Here is a 22,107-nt window from a genome sequence, read left to right as displayed (position 1 = left end):
GTGCGCATCATGCCTATGGGGCTGGTGCTTTGCAGGCAGTTGGTGGCAGCTACTGTTGGGGTGCGGAGGCCGCATCATTATGTGTGGCTTTCGGTGGAGGTGCATGCAGATTTGGAGGTGTGGCAGGTATTTTTGGCGCAGTACAACAGGAGGTCAGTGGTGATGGATGCCATGGTGTCTAGTTGGGATCTTGAACTGTTTACAGACGCGGCAGTTTGGAGCCTATTAGCAGGGCCAATGGTGCACGGGGCAGTGGCCGGAGGACTGGAGGTGTAGGAGGTTGGTGCAGAACATGGCTCTCCTGGAGCAGTTTCCTATTGTGGTGGCGTAAGTGATTTGGGGGAGCAGCTCAGGAATCACAAAGTTTGCTTCCACTACGATAACCTCGGGGTCGTGCAGGCAGTGAATGTGCTGACGACTGGTTCTACGCCGGAGGTCAGTCTGCTGCGTAGGTTGGTGTTGCGGGGGCTAAAATTGAACACGCATTTTGTTGCTAAGCATGTTCCTTGGGTGCAGTATGACATAGCTGACTCTCTTTCTCGGTTTCAGTGGAACCGTTTTGGAGAGTTGGTGCCGGCGGCGAAGGAGGAGGGGTTGCCCTGCCCAGACTGGCTGTGGAATGAGGTCTGACTGTGGCATTTGCTCTTCTTCACCTGTCAGTGAGTGATGCTATGTGAACAGGATATAGCCGTTGCTGGAGTGAATGGGAGTCGCTGGCGGCTGAGGTGGGCGTGTATGACAGGTCTTCAGAGTGGGAGATTTTGTTGTTGCTTTATGTAGGTAAGTTGTTTTGTGACGGGGTGTTGGCCTCGGGTTTGAGCCGCCGCCTAATTGCATTGGCATTTTGGTTCAAATTACGGGGGATGCCGGATTCGACTAAGTCATTCCTGGTTCGCCAGGCGGCATGGGGCTTTCGTAAGGGGCTGCGACACGGGATTCCCGTAGGCCTGTGTCGTTCTCCTTGTTGACCCATTTGGGGGTGGTGTTGGAAGGGGCTTGTTTTTCTAGGTATGAGGTGGTTTTGATTAGGTTGGCATTTGCTCTGGCGTTTTTTGGGGCATTCTGTATCTCGGAGTTGGTGGCTCCAAGCAGACAGCGAGTGGGGGGGGGGGGGGGTCTCTTGGTGGTGGATGTTGTGCTGGTGGGCGCTGTTCTAGAATGTGTGCTCCGCCGGTCCAACACAGATCAGTTGTGGAAGGGTTTTTGGGTGCGTTTGGCTGCTTTTGTCTGGGTCAGTGATGTGCCCGGTTTCTTGTTTTCGGGAGTTTGTGGCACTGAAGACGGTGGTCAGGGGTCCCTTGTTGGTGCATGAGGATTGCTCTTTTTTGTCCCGGTTTCAATTTGTGCAGGTTTTTCGTCGTGGTCTGCGTTCCGTAGGAGTATAGTTCATACTCCTTTTGGATTGGGGTGGCCACGGAAGCGTCAAGGTGGGGGTTTGGACAGGAGGATCGGGCGATGGGAGTCGAAGCGTTTTCAGTTGAATGTTCGACCTTATTTGTTGTGATCAATGTTTGTTCTTTGTTTGTCTGTGGGGGGTTCCCGATGGGGCGTGTTGTTGTTAATCTTCTGCTGTTGTGTCCTACAGATCCCGGGCCCTGATTGGTTTGGATAGTGGGGCATTCCTACGTGCGTAGGGGTGGCGAGAAGGCGGATGTGCGGCCGGATGGGCGGCAGCTGGGTTTCCCCAGGGCTGTAGCGCAAGTACGTTGGCTGGGTAGGGGGGGCTGATGTGGTCGAAGTTGCTTCCTTTTGTGCGGTCATTTGTGGCATTAGATAGGGCTCCCAATGTGCTGGTCATCCATGCGGGAGGAAAAAATTTGGAGGTACGCACCTCCAGATCATTGCTGCGGGAAATTAAGCTTGATGTTCTACGGCTTTAGTCCTCCTTCCCAGGCATTGGGATCATTTGCTCTGATATGGTGGCTTGATTGAAGTAGCAGCAGGCACAGTCGGTGCGCAAGGGGAATCGGGCTAGGGCTCATTCTCCGCCATATGGATTTTGAGGTGCCTTCTGTGGAATTTTTGGGGCGTGATGGTGTTCATCTACGCTATTGGAACAGATTTGTGGGCATTGTCCATCCGGGAACATAGGGAAAAAAATCACAACTTGAGAGCGATTGAGTAAAGCAGGAATGCTCAAAAACATTGGGCACATTCAATGTTTCTGCGGACTAATGCAAAGAGGATACACTATAATCCACACAAAATTTAACAAGTCAATATTTTTTATAGAGAGGATAACCAATAGGACATCTGTGGATGCCGAAATCAGGATTTCTGTGGCAGGAACATCTGAATAGATTAACCTTTTTTTTTTTTCATTCTTTATTTTATTCTGTAGGTTGGGGTCACACTGTATTTTGCTTCTACATACTTTGCCTGGATAGGAATGGGTAAGAAAATATGCAGCAGCAAATAATACGGTGTATCGTTAAAGGAGAACTTTTGCCAGAATTAAAGGGGTATTCCAGGAAAACCCTTTTTTTTTATATATATCAACTGGCTCTGGAAAGTTAAACAGATTTGTAAATTACTTCAATTAAAAAATCTTAATCCTTCCAATAGTTATTAGCTTCTGAAGTTTTCTGTCTAACTGCTCAATGATGATGTCACGTCCCGGGAGCTGTGCATGATGGGAGAATATCCCCATAGGAACTGCACAGCTCCCGGAACGTGAGTCATCAGAGAGCAGTTAGACAGAAAACAACTCAACTTCAGAAGCTAATAACTATTGGAAGGATTAAGATTCTTTCATAGAAGTAATTTACAAATCTGTTTAACTTTCTGGAGCCAGTTGATATATATAAAAAAAAGTTTTGGCCTGGAATACCCTTTTAACTAATCCCCTATCCACAGGATTGGGTATAAGTAGCTGATCGTGGGGGGTCTGACCGTTGGGACCCCGAGATCTCTGGAGCAAGACCCAATGCGCTTCATTCATTTCTATGGGGGCACCAAAGAGACACATTCAGCACTCAGGTATCCTCAATGCTCCCAAATAAATGAATGGAACGGTCGCCATCTACCGGTAAATAACACACACTCCTCACTGAGAGAGTCAGGGTCCCGTTCCGAAGATCGTGGATCATCCCAGTGGTCAGACCCCCCCACGATCATCTACTTATCCCCTATCCTGTGAATAGGTGAGAAGTTAATTTTGGCTAGAGTTCCCCTTTAAAGGGGTACTCCACTGAAATTTTTTTTATTTTAAATCAACTGATGCCAGAAAGGCAAACAGATTTGTAAATTACTTCTATTTAAAAATCTTTATCCTTCCAGTACTTATCAGCTGCTGTATGTAGTTGTGTAGTTCCTTCCAGTCTGACCACAGTGCTCTCTGCTGACACCTGTGTCCAGAGCAGGATAGGTTTGCTATGGGGATTTGCTCCTGTTATGGACAGTTCCTGGCACCAGTTGATTTAAAAGAAAACGTTTTCCAGTGGAGTACCCCTTTAAAGGGGAACTCCGGCCCTGAGACATCTTATCCCCTATCCAAAGGATAGGGGTTAAGATGACTCGCCGCGCGGGTCCCGCCGCTGGGGACCCCCTCAATCTTGTATTCGCCACGGGGCCGGAGTATCGTGACATCACGACTCCGCCCCGTGTGACGTCACCCCCCGCCCCCGCTATGCAAGTCTATGGCGAGTACATGATTGCGGCAGTCCCCAGTGGCGGGACCCACGTGGTTAGACATCTCATCCCCTATCCTTTGGATAGGGGATAAGATGTCTCTGGGCCGGAGTACCCCTTTAAAGTTCAGATGGTGAATAGTAACTTTTGGCGTTTTGGTTTTTTGTAAGCGCGTAAACTTGTTTCTGAAGAAGTTCTGTGGCCTCATTCGTGTATCTCAAACAGCTTATAGGGAAGCACAAAAAAAAGTTCTCAGAAATGCTATTAATAATAGATCATTCCAGATCTCGGAGCATCTGTCGCCTACACTCCTTTACCGTCTATAAACTGCGATGAAAAAATAAATAAAAATCAGGTCCTGACGACAGATTCTGCCGCGCATTAATAATAACTCCGACGACTGATTTATTTATTCCTGAAATCTGCAGATAACAGAAATAATAAAATCTCATTTGAAAGGCCTGTCTCATCCCCGGTCTGGCATTCTCCTGGTCTTACACTTGTTTGCAAAGATCCCCCCTCCCCCCGGCTGCAGTAAACCAGGAGCGCTGTGCGAAGTACACGGCAATAAATAAACACTTTACTTTGTTTTGTAGCAGATAATTCTCCCAGGACTGTATTGATTGTACATTTAGATGTGCGCATTGCTTAGAAATGCTACAGTGAAATATGCCCAACATGTACCTCACTTTAAATACTCCCCAAGGGCCTGTATTCCTGGAGTCAGCTCCGAACTGCGCCAATTCCCGTCGGCCTCTCGACATCAGCGACGTGCAATTAGCTCCCTGACGAACACAAAGTTTCAAGAAAGAAAAAACTAAGCTTTTAAAAAGTTTCTGAGAACCATTTTAGTGTTTAAAGTGACTTCGCCCCCATGTGACGTCCCCCCGCCCCCTCTATGCAAGTCTATGGGAGGGGGCGTGATTATTGTAGCTCAGGCCGCCATCAATAGCTGACATACGGTGATCGCCGTGGCCGACTATTAAGCCTTTAGATTGCCGCTGTCAAAGCTGACAGCGGCATCTAAAGGGACCTTTAAACAGTCCCTGGTGGTCCAGTGAAGTGGATCACCCACCAGCAGCGCGATCGTGGGGGGGCGATCCACTGCTGAGGTAGCCGGAGGGCTTACCTCTCCTGTAGTGCGATCCGTGGCTCTGTGATTAATAGAACCTGGCTGGATGAACCTGTACTTCCTGATGCTTTAAGTACCAGGGCACCAGGACGTACATTTACGGTTGATGTCTTTAAGGGGGTTAAAGGGGTTGTCCAGCGAAAGAAACAACCTGTGTATGGTGTCAATAAGTATAATAAAGCAACTTACTAATGTAAGGTATTAGCCATACTGCACAGATCTCTCCATATCAGCTGAGCTGTCTTGCTTATAGCTGTGACACAACGTCACACTGTCTGAGAGCGGAGCTCTCATCCTTGCTCTTCCCTACCCTCCTGCCTGCTCAGGACCAGACCAATGATGTGAAGATGAGGAGCTCATATTACTGCCCATTTGACTTTACGGAAACAGGAAGTTTTTCTTAAAGAAGACAGCAGTGATCCTGTTCTAATGGAATTTATAATGAGTAAGGATCTATTCACACGGCAGAATTTACGCATGCGGTATTCTGCACAGATTCCGCATGCGGATTCCGCCTCAAATTGAAGCCCAATAGACTTCTTTGGGATTCCGCACTCCCATTCACACTTTTGAGTTTCCACATGCGGATTCCACACGGATTCCACACGGATTCAGCATCAATTCCACATCAATTCCGCACCCCCATTCACACTTCTGAATTGCCGCATGCGGATTCCGCATCAATTCCACACCAGCCAGAAACCACCCAAATGAATGCCGAAGCAGAATTGGTGCGGATGTGCGGAAATTCTGTCGTGTGAATAGACCCTGAGGCTTCCTGCTGCCTTAAAATCTAGCAGTTACACAAGCTCCCCTCTTCACATCAATGGTCTGATCCTGAGCTGACAGATCCTGATTGCTGTACTATGTACCTCCATTCCTTTTATCTATTGTCTATCCCAGTGTTTACAAACCAGTGTGGCTTCAGCTGTTGCAAAACTACAACTCCCAGCATGCCCGGACAGCCGGAGGCTGTCTGGTCATGCTGGAAGTTGTAGTTTTGCAACAGCTGAAGGCACACTGGTTGGGAAACATTGATCTATCTTGTATATATCGTGTATGATTTATATCTTTTGATCATTACTGTTATCCGGGGGTCAAACATTCAGCTGGGCTTTCCTTTCAATTTAATACAAAGTGGCGGCACAGAAGAGCGCACTTCTCACTGAGCGGAGACTCCATCGCTACAAAGTCACTTCCCCTGTTGTCAGTGTTACTTTCCGTCTTTCTCTCATATTTTGCAGTCAAAGTAAATTTTTTTTGATGCCGTATTTAAATACGACTTTGGTGCGGTAACAAGACAAGGGGTAGGACGACTCCTTGCCGCAATTATCGCATGTTCTACGTCTCCTTCTCTCTCCAGATGACACTCCGCATCACAAATACACCAGCCGCACTGGAAGCAGGAAGCAGAAAATTAAACATCTTGCTTCTGCCACCCTATCTTGTCAGCATGATTATACATCTCGGCTTTGGCGCTACTCTAATTTAATTGAAGTTCTGACATTGTTTCTTTCGGTTCCCTGAGATTTCGGTAAAGTTTCTTTATGAAAAAAAAAACAGCACATGTGATGTTGGGGGATGGAAGACTCCAGCTGCGAAGTCTTTCTAATATTTGATGCTTCTGTTCCTTTACAGGAGTAAATCCCCATAGCAATCCATCTCATATTTAAGAAAGTTCCTGACACGGACAGAGGTGTCAGCAGAGAGCACTGTGGTCAGACTGGAAAGAACTACACAACTTTCTCTGGAGCATACAGCAGCTGATAAGTACTGAAAGGGTTCACATTTTTAAATAGAAGCAATTTTAGAAATCTGTTTAACTTTCAGGCACCAGTAGATTTGAAAACATCTTTTTTTTCCCCCGAAATACCTCTTTAACCCCTTAAGGACGCAGGACGTAAATGTACGTCCTGGTGCGGTGGTACTTAACGCACCAGGACGTACATTTACGTCCTAAGCATAACCGCGGGCATCGGAGCGATGCCCGTGTCATGCGCGGCTGATCCCGGCTGCTGATCTCGCGGGCGTCCGCCATTAACCCCTCAGGTTCCGGGATCAATACGGATCCCGGCATCTGCGGCAGTGCGCGATTTGAATGAATGATCGGATCGCCCGCAGCGCTGCTGGGAGGATCCGATCATTCATAACGCCGCACGGAGGTCCCCTCTCCTTCCTCCGTGCGGCTCCCGGCGTCTCCTGCTCTGGTCTGTGATCGAGCAGACCAGAGCAGAAGATGACCGATAATACTGATCTGTTCTATGTCCTATATATAGAACAGATCAGTATTAGCAATCATGGTATTGCTATGAATAGTCCCCTATGGGGACTATTCAAGTGTAAAAAAAAATGTTAAAAAATGTAAAAGTAAAAAAAAGTGAAAAATCCCCTCCCCCAATAAAAAAGTAAAACGTCCGTTTTTTCCTATTTTACCCCCAAAAAGCGTAAAAAAACATTTTTATAGACATATTTGGTATCACCGCGTGCGTAAATGTCCGAACTATTAAAATAAAATGTTAATGATCCCATACGGTTAACGGCGTGAACGAAAAAAAAAAAAAAAGTCCAAAATTCCTACTTTTTTAATACATTTTATTAAAAATTTTTTTATTAAAAATGTATTAAAAGTTTTTTATATGCAAATGTGGTATCAAAAAAAAGTAAAGATCATGGCGCAAAAAATGATCCCCCATACCGCCGCTTATACGGAAAAATAAAAAAGTTATAGGTCATCAAAATAAAGGGATTATAAACGTACTAATTTGGTTAAAAAGAGTGTGATTTTTTTTGAAGCGCAACAATAATATAAAAGTATGTAATAATGGGTATCATTTTAATCGTATTGACCCTCAGAATAAAGAACACACGTCATTTTTACTAGAAATTGTACGGCGTGAAAACGAAACCTTCCAAAATTAGCAAAATTGCGTTTTTCGTTTTAATTTCCCCACAAAAATAGTGTTTTTTGGTTGCGCCATACATTTTATGATATAATGAGTTATGTCATTACAAAGGACAACTGGTCGCGCAAAAAACAAGCCCTCATACTAGTCTGTGGATGAAAATATAAAAGAGTTATGATTTTTAGAAGGCGAGGAGGAAAAAATGAAAACGTAAAAATTTAATTGTCTGAGTCCTTAAGGCCAAAATGGGCTGAGTCCTCAAGGGGTTAAAGGGGTACTCCGCCCTAGACATCTTATCCCCTATCCAAAGGATAGGGGATAAGATGTCAGGTCGCCGTGGTGCCGCTGCTGGAGAGCCCCGGGATCCCCGCTGCGGCACCCCGCTATCATTACAGCACAGAGCGAGTTCGCTCTGCACGTAATGGCAACAAGATCCGGCGAGGGAGTGCAGGGGAAGTGAGGTATAGTGAAGTGAGGTATAAGTAGGGAGTGCACAGGTGATGACACTGATTAGGCCTGCTGCGCCAATCAGTGGCGCAGTGGCCCTTTAAATTGCAGAGACCCGGCGCGCGCGCGCCCTAAGGAGCGGGGCCGCGCGCGCCGGGACAACACAGACGGGGAAGCCGTACGGGAGCCGGGATGCGTATCGCGAGCGGACGCATCCCGCGTCGCGAATCGCATCCCGGCTGGGAGTAATATCGCTTCGCACCCGGTCAGCAGGTCTGACCGGGGCGCTGCGAATGAGAGGACGCTGCGAGCGCTCCGGGGAGGAGCGGGGACCCGGAGCGCTCGGCGTAACAGTACCCCCCCCCCCCCTTGGGTCTCCCCCTCTTCTTGGAGCCTGAGAACCTGAGGATAAGACTTTTGTCTAGGATGTTGTCCTCAGGTTCCCAAGATCTCTCCTCTGGGCCACAATTCTCCCAGTCAACCAAGAAGAATCTTTTACCTCTGACTGTCTTGGATGCTAGAATCTCCTTCACCGAGAAGACGTCAGACGAATCGGAAACAGGAGTGGGAGAAACAACTTTGGGAGAGAAGCGGTTAAGGATGAGTGGTTTAAGGAGAGAGACATGGAAGGCATTGGGAATACGGAGAGAAGGAGGAAAAACGAGTTTGTAAGAGACAGGGTTGATCTGGCACAAGATTTTGAAAGGACCAAGATAGCGTGGTCCCAGTTTATAACTGGGGACACGAAAGCGGACATACTTAGCGGAGAGCCATACCTTGTCTCCGGGAGCAAAAATGGGGGGAGTTCTTCTTTTTTTATCAGCAAATAATTTTTTCATCCGGGATGAAGCCTGTAAAAGAGAATTTGGGGTTTCTTTCCATATGGTGGAAAGATCTCGTGTCACTTCATCAACAGCGGGCAAACCAGAGGGCATGGGAGTGGGGAGGGGAGGAAGAGGTTGACGGCCGTACACCACGAAAAATGGGGATTTAGCAGAAGATTCGGAGACTCTGAAGTTGTATGAGAATTCGACCCATGGTAGAAGATCTGCCCAGTCATCCTGGCGGGAGGAAACAAAATGTCGTAAATAGTCACCCAGGACCTGATTAATTCTTTCTACTTGCCCATTGGATTGGGGATGATAAGAAGAAGAGAAGTTTAATTTGATCTTGAGCTGCTTACAGAGGGCCCTCCAGAATTTAGACACAAATTGGACGCCTCTATCCGAGACGATATGCGTGGGCAAACCATGAAGGCGAAAAATGTGTATAAAAAATAGCTTTGCCAACTGAGGCGCTGAAGGAAGGCCAGGAAGAGGGATAAAATGTGCCATCTTGGAAAATCGATCAACGACCACCCAAACAACTGTGTTGCCACGGGATAAGGGCAAGTCCGTAATAAAGTCCATACCAATCTGTGACCAAGGTTGTTCAGGAACAGGCAGAGGATGAAGGAGACCAGCAGGCTTCTGGCGAGGAGTCTTATCCCGTGCACAGACAGTACAAGCCCGCACGAAATGAACAACATCAGTCACCAGAGTGGGCCACCAATAAAATCGAGAGATGAGTTGAAAGGATTTTTTTATACCCGCATGGCCTGCGAGGTGGGAGGAGTGTCCCCACTTGAGAATCCCGAGGCGCTGGCGTGGAGAAACGAAGGTCTTCCCTGGAGGAGTTTGTCCGATGGAAGCTGGAGAAGTGGAGATCAGACAGTCCAGAGGAATGATGTGTTGCGGAGAGACTTCCGCTTCAGAGGCATCTGAAGAACGAGAGAGGGCATCGGCCCTAATGTTCTTGTCAGCAGGGCGAAAATGGTTTTCAAAGTTAAAACGGGCAAAGAACAACGACCACCTAGCCTGGCGAGGGTTCAGTCGTTGGGCAGACTGGAGATAAGAGAGATTCTTGTGATCCGTGTATATAATAACTGGATATTTGGATCCCTCCAGCAGGTGCCTCCATTCCTCAAGCGCCAATTTTATGGCCAGTAGTTCTCGATCACCAATGGAGTAGTTTTTGTCCGCCGGAGAGAAGGTCCTAGAAAAAAAACCACAAGTAACAGCATGCCCAGAAGAATTTTTTTATAGAAGAACTGCTCCAGCTCCCACTGAGGAGGCGTCTACCTCCAATAAGAAGGGTTTAGATGGGTCAGGTCTGGAAAGTACGGGAGCAGAAGAAAAGGCAGACTTGAGATGTTTAAATGCGTCTTCCGCTTAAGGAGACCAGGACTTAGGATTGGCATTTTTCTTGGTTAGAGCCACGATAGGAGCCACAATAGTGGAAAAGTGTGGAATAAATTGTCTGTAATAATTGGCGAACCCCAAAAAACGTTGGATAGCACGGAGTCCGGAGGGGCGTGGCCTATCTAATACGGCAGATAGTTTATCTGGGTCCATTTGTAGTCCCTGGCCAGAGACTAAGTATCCTAGGAAAGGAAGAGACTGACATTCAAAGAGACATTTTTCCATTTTGGCATAAAGTTGATTGTCCCGAAGTCTCTGAAGAACCATGCGGACATGCTGGCGGTGTTCTTCTAAGTTGGCAGAAAAAATCAAAATATTGTCCAGGTAAACCACAACACAGGTATACAGAAGATCACGAAAAATTTCATTAACAAAGTCTTGGAAGACGGCAGGGGCGTTGCACAGGCCAAAGGGCATAACCAGATATTCAAAGTGTCCATCTCTGGTGTTAAATGCAGTCTTCCATTCGTCCCTCTCCCTGATGCGGATGAGATTATAAGCACCTCTTAAGTCCAGCTTGGTAAAGATGTGGGCGCCTCGTAGGCGGTCAAAGAGTTCCGAGATAAGAGGTAAGGGGTAGAGTTTTTTTACCGTGATTTTATTAAGTCCGCGGTAATCAATGCAAGGGCGTAGGGAGCCATCTTTTTTGGAGACAAAAAAAAATCCAGCTCCGGCAGGAGAGGAGGACTTGCGGATAAACCCCTTTTTTAAATTCTCCTGGGTGTACTCCGACATGGCTTGGGTTTCCGGAGCAGACAGAGGATAGATTCTGCCCCGGGGTGGAGTAGTACCCGGGAGGAGGTCAATAGGACAGTCATAAGGCCTGTGAGGAGGCAAAGTCTCTGCTTGTTTTTTGCATAAAACATCAGCATAGTCCAGATAGGCCTTTGGAAGACCAGATACCGGGGGAACAACAGGGTCACGACTGTGAGTACTGGGAGCCGGTTTAAGACAGTCCTTGTGGCAAGAAGTACCCCAGTTCTTGATCTCCCCTGTGGTCCAATCAAGGGTTGGGGATTGGCGTTGAAGCCACGGTAATCCAAGAAGAATTTCTGAAGTGCAGTTAGAGAGGACCAAAAATTAAATTTTTTCGTGATGGGGTCCGATGCACATTAGGAGAGGTTCCGTGCGGTAACGCACGGTACAGTCCAATCTTTCATTGTTAACAGAGTTGATGTAGAGGGGTCTGGCGAGACTGGTCACCGGGATGTTGAACCTGTTGATGAGAGAGGCCAAAATAAAATTTCCTGCAGATCCGGAATCCAAGAAGGCCATAGCAGAGAAGGAGAAGGTAGAAGAAGACATCCGCACAGGCACAGTAAGGCGTGGAGAAGCAGAGTTCACATCAAGAGCTGTCTCACCTTTGTGCGGAGTCAGCGTGCGTCTTTCCTGGCGAGGAGGACGGATAGGACAATCCTTCAAGAAATGTTCGGTACCGACACAGTACAGGCAAAGGTTCTCCATGCGGCGTTGTGTCCTCTCTTGAGGTGTCAAGCGAGACCGGTCAACTTGCATAGCCTCCACGGCGGGAGGCACAGGAACGTATTGCAGAGGACCAGAGGAGAGAGGAGCCGGGGAGAGAAACTGCCTCGTGCGAACAAAGTCCATATCCTGGCGGAGCTCCTGACGCCTTTCGGAAAAACGCATGTCAATGCGGGTGGCAAGATGAATAAGTTCATGCCGGTTAGCAGAAATTTCTCGTGCGGCCAGCACATCTTTAATGTTACTGGATAGGCCTTTTTTAAAGGTCGCGCAGAGGGCCTCGTTATTCCAGGATAATTCGGAGGCAAGAGTACGGAATTGGATGGCGTACTCGCCAACAGAAGAATTACCCTGGACCAGGTTCAGCAGGGCAGTCTCGGCAGAAGAGGCTCGGGCAGGTTCCTCAAAGACACTTCGAATCTCCGTGAAGAAGGAGTGTACAGAGGCAGTGACAGGGTCATTGCGGTCCCAGAGCGGTGTGGCCCATGACAGAGCTTTCCCAGACAGAAGGCTGACTACGAAAGCCACCTTAGACCTTTCAGTTGGAAACTGGTCCGACATCATCTCCAAATGCAGGGAACATTGCGAAAGAAAACCACGGCAAAACTTAGAGTCCCCATCAAATTTATCCGGCAAGGATAATCGGAGGCTGGAAGCGGCCACTCGCTGCGGAGGAGGTGCAGGAGCTGGCGGAGGAGATGATTGCTGAAGCTGTGGTAGTAGCTGCTGTAGCATCACGGTCAGCTGAGACAGCTGGTGGCCTTGTTGCGCTATCTGTTGCGACTGCTGGGCGACCACCGTGGTGAGGTCGGCGACAACTGGCAGTGGGACTTCAGCGGGATCCATGGCCGGATCTACTGTCACGATTCGGCTGGCTGGAGGTGGATCCTCTGTGCCAGAGAGGGATTGGCGTGGACCGTGTCGGTGGACCGGTTCTAAGTTGCTACTGGTATTCACCAGAGCCCGCCGCAAAGCGGGATGGTCTTGCAGCGGCGGTAGCAACCAGGTCGTATCCACCGGCAACGGCTCAACCTCTCTGACTGCTGAGATAAGCGCGGTACAAGGGAGTAGACAAGAGCAAGGTCGGACGTAGCAGAAGGTCAGGGCAGGCAGCAAGGATCGTAGTCAGGGGCAATGGCAGGAGGTCTGGAACACAGGCTAGGAATACACAAGGAAACGCTTTCACTGGCACAATGGCAACAAGATCCGGCGAGGGAGTGCAGGGGAAGTGAGGTATGAGTAGGGAGTGCACAGGTGATGACACTGATTAGGCCTGCTGCGCCAATCAGTGGCGCAGTGGCCCTTTAAATTGCAGAGACCCGGCGCGCGCGCGCCCTAAGGAGCGGGGCCGCGCGCGCCGGAACAACACAGACGGGGAACGGGTCAGGTACGGGAGCCGGGATGCGCATCGCGAGCGGGCGCATCCCGCGTCTCGAATCGCATCCCGGCTGGGAGTAATATCGCAGCGCACCCGGTCAGCAGGTCTGACCGGGGCGCTGCGAATGAGAGGACGCTGCGAGCGCTCCGGGGAGGAGCGGGGACCTGGAGCGCTCGGCGTAACAGTGTCTATAGGAAGAATCAGCATTCTGGAGGGGGCAGTGGTGCTGGAGCAGCGAGGAATCTAGAGTGGGCAAATGGGTGTGGAGGAGGGGGCAGAATAGTCTACAGGAGGATAGGGGGTCTGGAGGAGGGGGTCAGAGAGATCTGGCAGTGGCTTACTCCCTTCACCCCATTGAAAACATACATGCTCTGCAGAATATGCATTTGTATGGTGGATTCAGGGGAGATAACTGTCAATCTAACAAGCCTCACAGCTAAAGGTGTTATCCAGGAATAGAAAAACACAGCTAATTTCCTTCAAAAACAGCTCCATGTCTGTCTCCAGGTTGGGTGTGGTTTTGCAACTTGGCTCCATTCACTTCAATGGAATTGAGCTGCAAAACCACACCCAACCTGGAGACAGACAGGGAGCGTTTTTTGATAGAAAGTAGCTCTGTATTTCTATTCTTGGATAACCCCTTTAAGGGTGTATGGGCACCTTTAGAAAGAACGCCAGTCAATATACTAATATTAAAAACTCTTAAAACAATATCAACAAATGGATTTCCATATGCCCCTGCTTCTGTGCCAGACGGTAGATGTTAGGAATATTGATGACGCACAGCGCATAGAAGGCCGAGGCCAGAGATTTTTCTGTGGGCACAATCCCACAGGCTGAGAAATGCAGCAGATTTGGCAATGGAATAAAGAAGGGCATTAATAAAATATCAGTGCCAGGAGAATACAAAGCTGGTATGCTTCACACGCCTGCATCTTCACTGCACTGACATGTTGTTGTCACAGCCACTTTCTGCCCGGGTGTTTTCGGGAGGGTGACTGGGGATGACAGCTAAAGTTAGGCAATGATTTAAAATGTCGTCGAAATAACCATCTCCGTATTCACCGAGGAGCCTGAGAACGTGTCCCATCCCCGGAACAGGGCGGCTGCAAGTGAGAAGATATTCCTAATGCTACTTTGCTGGAATGAACTGGTTTTCATCACTGCAGTAACCAGGGCGGACTGGGGTTTACGTAATCCAGATCTCTCCAATATCAGGATCTCTGCATCCTCTTAGTGAAAAGAAACATTTTTGTCTACACCTAGAAGATGAAAACCTCTACCGACCTAATGGCTTCTTGTTTATTACAGCTGTATCCAGTCTAGACAATGCTCTGTGAGCAAAACAGCTTGTAAAACAATATTGCCAGAGTCTATAGGAGGTGTAGCTGGACCTTGGTATCTGGGGATCCAAAAGGTGCAGAAGTGCTATAAGGGTGTGTTCACATGAAAGATTGAGAGCCTTAAAGGGGTACTCCAGGGAAGTAAAGAAAAAGAAAAATGCCCCAAAGCCACCACAATACCTGTTCTGTGTCCCCTGTAGTTATTCATGTGATTTTGGCCCCTGGTGTCTCCTAAATACTTTTTCCTTGTTTGCTGTACAGAGACTACAACTCCCAGAATTCATTGCAGGTCTGTGTGCAGGCTTAGGCTGGGTCCACACTACGTTTTTGCCGTACTGTTTTCAATCCGTTTTTCTAAAGAAAACCGTATGGCAAAAAAACGGATGGAACAGTATGGAAAAAAGTAAACCGTATGCGTTTTTAAACAGTATACTGTTTTTAAAAGTGCATACAGTTCCGTCAGTTTTTATAGAAAAAAAAAAACATACGTTTTTGAAAATGTTGTCCATTTTTAATGGGAGGGGTCTTGGGTGGGGACTTTAGGATTCAAATGCGCATGTGCAAAGTAACAACGTATACGTTTTTCCCGTATGGAACCGTATACATGTGCGTTTCCCATTGACGTTAAAAAAAACGTATGCGGTTGCAGTACGGTTTTTAAACCGGAGACAAAATTGTGGTCAACAACGGTTTGAGGTCCGGTCGTAAAAGCGCATACGGCACAAAAATGAGCCGACCGGACCGAACGTTTCACTCCGGCCGGCTCATAGAAATGAATTACATACGGGAGCGCATACAAAGGCATACGGGAGCGCGAGGTTTTAGCTCCCCCCTGCCCTATGCGCTCCCGTATGGGAAAAAACGTAGTGTGAACCCACCCTTACACTGCAGATCACACACACACACACTGGGGGAAATTTATCAAACTGTGTGAGAGAAAAAGTGGAGGGATTTTCCCACAGCAACCAGCTAACAAGCTGAGGTAAAGTGAAAGCTGAGCTGTGATTGGCTGCATATGGGGAAATCTCTCCACTTTTTCTCTCACACAGTTTGATAAATCTGGGCTACTGTACATGTCTTTTCTTTTAAACTTTGCCTCCTGCCATAAATATTTGTGTGTTCTGAATGGCAGCATATTCAAAAGAAAAACAGCAGCTATGTGCTCAGTTGTGACTAAGAATCTTCACTGATTATCTCTCACACAGGGGGCTGTACAGCTCTAGCCCAATCAGAAATCAGACATAGATCAGGTGATGTTGTCTTGATGGGAGGGGCTGCTCTCACTGAGGAGACAAAGTGGATCTAAAAAATTAATTTTTCTCCCACTTGCTGCAAGTAAGTGACAGCTGAAAGAGGAAAACTGTTGTATATAGTTAATGAATGATATTTAGACAAATGCATAGATTGGTGAGAGGGAAAGAATGGGCTATGGATTTAGTTCCCCTAAGTACCCCTTTAAATTTTTACTGCATGTCTACAGCAGATCCGAGCAAGGCTTAGCCTTATTAAACAGAGTTAGGTTAGGTTTACACTACGGAATTTCAGCCTGCAATTCTGGTTTGAAATTGCAGACAGAAATTCTGCATACTATAATGTATATGCAAGTCAATGGGTTTTCTGTGCACCCATTCACACTTCGGAATTTTTTAAGCAGAATTTGTGAGCGGAGTTTCAGCATTTCAAATTTTTGCTTCAGACACCATTGACTTCAATAGGACTCTCATTTGAAGGCGGATTTTTACCCAACACGAAATGGAGGCAGATTGTAAGCATATTGCAGGCAGGATTTCTGTACGGAGTTTAGATGGAATTTTAACCTGGTTCTGGTCATGTGACCAAATGGTCCAAAAGGGGCCGAACTTTGGTCCTTAGTGCACTCCCACTGTTTTCTGCTTCAAATTTCCGTTTTGAATTGGGGGGGGGAGCGGAAAATCCATCCGGAATAGGGGCGGAATACTCACGGAAATAACAAAATTCTGTGCGTAGCAACAGGATTGTGCACTAGAAAGGGTCACATTTAACCAATTAAAACACATTTTAAAACAGATGCAGAACACTCTCTGCTGCGTGTGGCTTCTACTCCTATCTGTGTTGTTTGCCACTAAGTGTCCCTCACAGAGATCTTCATCTAACACCTGCTACCTCTAAAATGGCCACTGAAGCTATGTGCATAGTTTTTTATAGCGACATAGCCTCTATACTTCATCCTGATTGGCTGGGAGAGCTTTTGGCTGGGATTCCCTTAGGTCACTTGATCCTTCCTCCGTTTCTTTTCTGCTATGTTGCTGATTTTATTTTAAGTGAAGAGTGGAAGGGACTATATTCGAATATGTGGATGAATATTCCTCCTATGCTCGCAAATTTTGCACATTCATTCACTTTTTTTTCCATGCGAAATTTGTAATGAAATTTGTATAGTGCGCACTTATAGCTTTCAATTAACTATCTGTGGGCAACGTTCCTATTGGTTGCTAGGGATGTTGCTAACCTCTGACGCCTGTATTTGCATCCTTCTCATTGGCCCACATGCTAAAAGAAGGGAGGGATCAGTGTCCTCTGGAAGTGCCGATATTCGCAAATATTCGCATATACGAAATATTCGTGCTCCACACCGACTCACACAGTAAATAATATTGGAACCTTCTTTGGACCACAAGCTGGAAGCAGGAAGGGATGATTACTTTTTTTTTTTTTTTTTACACAGTACTCATCATTGTGATGTGATGATTGTGATATTGGTCATAACAAATATATAGCGCTATATTCTAAATATTCACGAAATTGCGAAGTGCTGATATTTGAGATAAAAAGTCACCTTTCGAATATTCGCGCGCCACTCAACACTAGTTATTTTAACAGGATCTGCTAAACTGAGCCGCCAGAAGTTCGAGCTCTAGCCGAACCGAACTTGTGTGGGAAGTGTTGGGACTAGAACAGATTTTGCAGCTTGGCATCGGAGTCCTAGTCACAAGGAAATAAACTGGTTAATGCAGCCTATAGCCTTACAGCAAACAATGGAAGACTTTTTAACAAATTCCTCCCATTCCCCGGATTTTTATAGAGTGAATAATAGTTAGGTATACTATTTTCTAACATTCCTTTCATACGGATGATTCTCTCTCTATGGGATTAATATACTGCAGACTGGTCCTGCAGAGCTCAGCAAAGATGATACGTCTACATGATAGGAAGAAACACACAATCCAGCGGAGCTGCGGAGATGTGCGGCTGTGGGAATATTTCTATCTGTACTTTGTATAACAACAAGATAATGTGCAGTGCTGTAAAATAACACATCTCGTACCAAGATCCGTCAGCCATTCTGGGCTTCTGTGCATTGATAGTTCAGGCTACTGCGTTTCACTTGCTATATGATCCATATTATATCTTCATTTAGTTTGAACAATTATTTAGAGATTCACTGAAAAAAAGAAGACACTGCGGACAGGAGCCTTAAGCTGGCCATAGGCTTGTTGGATTTCATCATGCCTGATCCTTTCTTTCTTTCGGAGATATGATGCTGCCAGAGGTGCTTCATCCCTGCTTATAAAATATGCACTCTCATCTGACTAAAGCATGCGAGTGTGTGGGGGGGGGGATTGGGACTGAGATACTATTTTTCGATATGTGGAAATAAAAGAAAAAGGACCGACGGAAAGCGCCTTGTGTAATACGGTTAGGGAGCGGAAGATTGGTGGGAGGCAGCCCCACGAAGTTTATAGATGGCCGCTCACCTTAGAAAAGATATCAATGCGCATATCACCTCAGAGAGTATCGGGGTACAATTGGTGCGAGTCGCAACTCAGCCAGTGGGTTGCAGGAGAAGACAACAGTTGTTTTGGAGAGGTATGCGGAAGCGAGGAAGAAAACCCTTGGAATATGGCGCTGCAGACTCTTATGGATGAATGAGGAGGATGCCAGATATAGGTTGAAGTAGCCCTCAGCAGGACCGTTTATTGAACAAAAATAATAAAAGACAGGATTACGCGTTTCAGGAGGAGCCCTCCCTTCCTCAGATTTAATTTCAGTATTGTAGGGCATACAGTCTATACATGATTTGTTGCATACTTGTTCAGCCTTTATTTGTGTAGTTACATTCTTGCACACTAGTCTCTGTTACTATGTATTTGATACCTTCTTGTTTTTAGTGATTTTAAATGTATGTTTCCCTGATGCATATATGTTTAATAAAATCTAAATATTTTTGATCTATATACGCCTATTTTCTTTACTTTCTTTACTTTCTTACTTTGGGCACATTTTTTTGTATGCATAACTCAATCATAGAATAGCAACAAAGAGTAAAAAAGAAAGTTATGAATTGGAGGAGCGTCCCATTAAATCTGTGAGTTCCCTTTTGTTCTACAATATTTATTTGCCTGTATATACACCACAATATGAATACATAGACTGTTAGCCGGAGCAGGAAGGAGCTACGTAGGTGGAGGTGGTTGCCTAATCAAGACCATATGTGTTCTGCTATACTTGCGATTGTATCATACAAAGTGATGCGGGCAATCCCCTCCCTCTTTTACACCCCCACAAACCCCACCCACAATAAACCACACCCACTATAAGCCACACCCATATTGCCGTCACACCAAGCGACTTTGAACCTTTTGGCAAAGCACTACCAAAAGGTTACCTACCCCTGCCCTAAAGGGCCTCAGCAAAGTATCTGTGATACGTGCCTTATATTCCTATTTTATGTTGAATTTTAAAAACAGTTACGTTTTAGGGACTGTGTATTCTGTAAAATATACAGATTTGTTAAAGTATTAGGGTCTATAAAGTGCTTCATTTCTGTAAATATTTTCTTCTGATCGCCGGGATCCCAGCAGAGGACTAGCAGGGCTGGTGCAAGGATTTTTGCCACCCTAGGCAAAAGCTAAATTGCCGCTCCCCTTTACTCCGCCCAATTGGCCTGCCCTTTGACACTCCCTAACTTACTACTGGCGTGACACACTGTAACAAATCTCCTCATGTAATCACCTTACTACTTAGGGAAGAAACACTGTAACAAACCATCTCTTCAAGTAATTAGCTTATTACTGGGGTGACACACTGTAACAAACCTCCTCTTTATGCTGCTGCCTGAGCGAGTGGTTCGGATGCTGGTTGTCTAACTTTCTTGTTGGAGGCAGAGCGGCACCCCCCATCAAGAGGGCGCTCTAGGCAGCTGCCTATTTTGCCTATAGGCAGAGCCGGCCCTGTGGACAAGCATCATTCTATTTATGATCATGAGTGAGTATTCATGTTCATTGTCCTGCACTGCTACGACACTGTGGCGACATTCACTTAGTTAGAAGTTCTTTATTTATTTATTTTTTTATTTATTTTATTTTTCTTATATGAAAATCTGACACTGATCCTGTACTTACATATTCACTATTTGCTGGTGTCTTTGATTAAAGTTGTGTAATGTGGCTGTATTATCCTTTCCCCAGTATGAAGGTGTAATAGAACATTCAGTCCCAGGGACATAATTCTGTATCATTTGGCGGTATGTAAGCAGTAATAACTTACTTTACAAAAGACGTCCTTCCCGTTCAGCTTAGGGGGGTGTATCCATCAATCATTATCTCTCATAGGGGTAACATTAACGCTCCGCACTGCTCACACCGAAAAGTAGGAAAGTAGTTCATAGCCATCTCACACACACAGAGCTAATGCCTGTCAAAATAATAGCGTTGCCGCTTTCTAGAGCCGCCATTTGGAAAAGTAGAGGGAGTGTAAGTAAAAAGAGTCTGTACTTCTATACTGTTTTAATATAATCGCATAACTTGCCCATATGTCTTTACTAAGTTCTGGTTTCCTTGTGTGATATCGTACAAAATGTTCAGCCATGACTATGGCTGTTTTATGATTGAGCTTAATAATTGTATTTATTTATCTATTTATTTGATATGTTTATTTATTTTATTTCTTTATATATTTCTTTATGTATTAATTAATTTATTTTATGTTTGTTAATTTTATATATATATATATATATATATATATATATATATATATATATACACACATATATATAAAACTGTATTTATTTATTTATTCATTTCTTTATTTATTTAGAACTAACATATTCTGAGGCACTGTACAGAGATTGTCATCACTCACCTTAAAGGGGAACTCCATCAAAAAATATCTTATCCACTATCCAAAGGATAGGGGATAAGATGTCTGATTGCGGGGATCCCGCTGTTGGGAACCCCCGATCTCCGGGCTGGCAGCGGCTGCGTCTGGATCACAGGAGCTTGGAGCTTCCGCGTTAGTGACGCTGCGCCCCCTTCATTCATGCCTATGGCAGGGGGCATGACGGCTAGTCATCTGTCATGGAGGGGAGTCCACTCCGTGCTTTGCATAGGGGATAAAATGTTTTTCGGCGGAATACCCATTTAATCCTTGTGACACCCCAATGGGCTCGGACCCGCTGTGCCACATACCGATTTGACTTTGGGCCTAACTTGGGAGCGGAGTTTAAGTATTCCCTGGTTTTCTCCCTTTATCCCATTCCAGGATGCGTATGAATCTAGGAGAAAAATAACAATAGAGCTTCCCTTATCCTTTGAGAAGGATATGGATAATCTGCTCATCTTTTTATGTTGTCTTCAAGAGACATCTGCTGTTACGTATAACATATAAAAGAAAATCTTGTGGACATGATGCTTGGCCGTGCTAGATATTGAGGGATATATAGTAGTAGGAGAAAACCAGGAACATTCGGCGCAAACCACTTCTCCATAGTGGTAATATACCAAAAGATTTATTCGAATAAATAAAGAAGTGAAACCACCGGCACCGCTATGTATATCCCAGTCTCACAATGATACAATATCTCGGACTCAGAATTTCATTTAGTCCAGTGTTATAGTTCCACCTTAGAGTGCGCTAGCATGGGGATCAACTGTATGTAAAGAAAAGGGTGGTGCTCTTCTCTTACAGACAAGAGACATTCCATACAGGTACATTCGAAGAGAGCAGAACGCACTCATCCGGAGTCGATCGCCATCACCAAGGGGTCCCAGCCTGGGTCACCATCAATCTGTAAGGAGCATAGCAGGAGAGAGCCTCAGCGCGTGGTGGAGTTCTCAGACGCTAGGCCACGAACCGTATCACACCCTCCAGTGTGATACAGTGGCCTGATGAAGCACCGGAGGGTGTGATACGGTTCGTGGCCTAGCGACTGAGAACTCCCCCACGCGCTGAGGCTCTCTCCTGCTATGCTCCTTACAGACTGATGGTGACCCAGGCTGGGACCCCTTGGTGACGGCGATCGACTCCGGGTGAGTGCGTTCTGCTCTCTTCGAATGTACCTGTACCAAAAGATTTATTTTCACACACACAACGTGCTTCGAGGTGTAAAGATCTCTTCGTCAGATGTACAGTGGCAAAGACAAACGTGCACAGTCACAGTAATTCATGGCGATTCAAATTGATGCCAAAATCGCATTGAAATGATGTCACTTGTGAGGGCGGGGTTACAATTAAAAAAATCCAAAGGAAAAAATAAAAAAGAGTAAAACTGGGGATAAAAAGCTTCTTATTATAA

Source organism: Hyla sarda, chromosome 10 (genome assembly GCF_029499605.1).
Source record: "Hyla sarda isolate aHylSar1 chromosome 10, aHylSar1.hap1, whole genome shotgun sequence".
Taxonomy (NCBI): domain Eukaryota; kingdom Metazoa; phylum Chordata; class Amphibia; order Anura; family Hylidae; genus Hyla; species Hyla sarda.
Note: the sequence above shows the minus strand (reverse complement) of the source record.